Source organism: Asparagus officinalis, chromosome 10 (genome assembly GCF_001876935.1).
Source record: "Asparagus officinalis chromosome 10, Aspof.V1, whole genome shotgun sequence".
In the NCBI taxonomy this organism is placed as follows: Eukaryota; Viridiplantae; Streptophyta; class Magnoliopsida; order Asparagales; family Asparagaceae; genus Asparagus; species Asparagus officinalis.
In genome coordinates this window covers 42,166,531-42,169,597 of record NC_033803.1, presented here as the reverse complement: position 1 = coordinate 42,169,597, position 3,067 = coordinate 42,166,531, and positions in this window count along the sequence as shown.

Here is a 3,067-nt window from a genome sequence, read left to right as displayed (position 1 = left end):
CCTAGGGTTACGCGTTGACCGGCGTTGACCCTCAGGGTTTCGAATCGTCGAACGTTGACTTTGGTTGCAACGCGTTGACTGGCGTTGACCTAGGGTTACGCGTTGACCGGCGTTGACCCTTAGGATTTTGAATCGTCAAACGTTGACTTTTTTCGCAACGCGTTGACTGGCGTTGACCTAGTGACCCTTAGGGTTTCGAATCGTCGAACGTTGACTTTTGTTGCAACGCGTTGACTGGCGTTGACCTATGGCTACGCGTTGACCGGCGTTGACCCTTAGGGTTTCAAATCGCCAAATGTTGACTTTGGTTGCAACGCGTTGACTGGCGTTGACCTAGGGTTACGCGTTGACCGGCGTTGACCCTTAGGGTTTCAAATCGTCGAACGTTGACTTTTGTCGCAACGTGTTGACTGGCGTTGACCTAGGGCTACGCGTTGACCGGCGTTGACCCTTAGGGTTTCGAATCGCCAAGCGTTGACTGGCGTTGACCTAGGGCTACGCGTTGACCGGCGTTGACCCTTAGGGTTTCAAATCGCCAAATGTTGACTTTGGTTGCAACGCGTTGACTGGCGTTGACCTAGGGTTACGCGTTGACTGGCGTTGACCCTTAGGGTTTCAAATCGTCGAACGTTGATTGGTGTTGATTTTCATCAAGGCATCTGGTAATCGACGGAAACGGACGAATTTGGGCCTAAAACAGGCATACGGGGATGAAACAAGACCCAAAACATCCGGGGGTGTCTCGCCATTGGCCGAGACACCTTGGGGTGTCTCGGCCAAGGCCGAGACACCCTAGGGTGTCTCGGTTTTGGGGCCGAGACACCCTCTCTCCCTTCTCTTTTGTCTTTTTCCCCCTTTTGCTTGCTTATCTTTCCCTTGTTTTGGTTCTATTACCCCTTTTGTTTTCCCCCCTCTTTTCAAAATTTCAAGGAAGATTCCCCCTCTTACTTAGCTCCCAAAACCGAACTCTTCCCCCCCCCATTTCGGTTTTGTGTATTCTTCTTCCCCAAGCTTCTTTCCTCCATTGATTTGTTCTCAAGGATCCATCAACCCTTCAAGAGGAGCTCGGATTTTGGGTGTCTCCTATTGGCCGAACACTTGCTCCTCCGAGTAGGGTTCCCTCCTTCATCTTCAAGCTCAAAGAAAACTCTTTTGATTTGGTAAGCTCTTCTTTACAATCCTCTTATTTTCTTGTAAAGATTGCATCTTTATTCTTGTAGTAGACTTCGGGGGTTTTGTGCAAAAAGAGGTAATGGCCGAAACTTTGGGGGGGTTATTTGCAAAATTCGTGGTGGTAGACTAGGGGGCATGTATGCACTATTACTTCGGGGGGTTTTGTGCAAAAAGAGGTAATGGCCGAGACTTTGGGGGGTTTATTTGCAAAATTCGTGGGGGTTTATTTGCAAAAAGAGATAATGGCCGAAACTTTGGGGGGTTTATGTGCAAAAAGAGGTAATGGCCGAAACTTTGGGGGGTTTATTTGCAAAATTCGCTAAATTCTGCAAAAGGGCTCATTTGCAAATTTTAACCAAAATTGTGGGGGTACCGGGGTGTTATATGATCGAACGTGATGATCATGACCCGGGTCACGCGTGTCCTTAACCTGAATTTTGGCCTTGAACACGGGGGGTATTTTGGGTATTTCACCAAAATTCACCGCAAAAACGATCATTGTTTTGCGGGCACAAAATTGGTAGGGTATTTTGGGTATTTCACCAAAATTCACCGCAAAAACGATCATTGTTTTGCGGGCACAAAATTGGTAGGTTTAATTAGACTTTAACTGTAAAATCCTATTTATTTATAGGATTTTAAGTCCAAGTGCTTAATTTCCCTTTTTTTAAATTTCGTGTATTCCTATTGTACCTGACAGATTGCTTTTTCACTGCAGATTTCCGATGTCTCCTCGTCACCATCGATCTTCCGGGAGTTATCCCCATTCGCAGCACAGTGAGGAGGAGGTTCCCACGACGTCTTTCCCGGCAGACTTTTCCTTCAGGGGTGAGAATTCTCTATTTCTGTATCCCTGACTGATCCCTTAGCGGGTCATTAAGGAAGAACCGATACCTCTTTCGCGGAGGTTAAGGTTTCGGACTTGTTTTGCTTAGCCAATTCAAGTCTTCGGATATATTGGGGCGATTCTTGTGTTGTCTTACACCTTGTAGTTCGGTATATGTTGCCACGTTGTTCACGTGATGATGCATACCGTTCTTCCGGTGTAGGACACTCAAAATCGTCTCTCCAATTATTCCGTGAATGAGCTTATCATTCTACTTATGAGACGGATTTTCTGACTCCATCTTTGTATTTTATTGCAGTTGAATTCCCCGCGGGTAGTCTTCCTGCTCATGCCAATGCCGGTTGTAGCCGGGAGGTTTTTTCCTCCACTTCCATTGGGCAAGTCATTAGCCCATTCCCACAGTTTGACCAGGATCGTTCTGACGATTCCTGCCGTTTAGTACGGGAAGGAGGGCGCCATTGCTTGCGCCAGCTTATCACAGACGCCACTTTTACCGATCACCATATTCGTGGTCTTTGACCAGGGATCACGGGCCTTGATACTGCACCCCCAGGTGAGACGTCAGCAGCTGCCTCTACTGTGGGTAATCGTCTGGCTCTTCTGGGGAGGCGATTACCTCCACCGGAGCCCAGATGCTATGGTTGGGCTTCCTCATTAGCCAAGGGATGGTGGGCCCGCATGACCAGTTTTGTCTTAGCGCGCTGGGAGAGGGATTTGAAAAGCAGTGGGTTGTATACACCTATACGAGCCACTATGTACGGAATCCCAGTCAGCTGTCGTCATTTCTTGGCATTGCTGGAGACCTACATGCCGGATAGTAACACCTTCCTGACCAGCGGTGGCGAGTTAGGGTTGGCCTTGCACGAGATGCATTATGTTTCTGGCCTTCAGATGGGGGACTGTCCGTATCAGGAGTATTTTCCCTCGAACCAGCAGTTGGAGTGCATGAAGAGGGATACTCCCGACATGTATGACACTCTCTGGGATCTCACCTGTCACTATTATACTTCCTTGACCCAGACTTCTCCTCTAGCGAAGAGGAAGAAG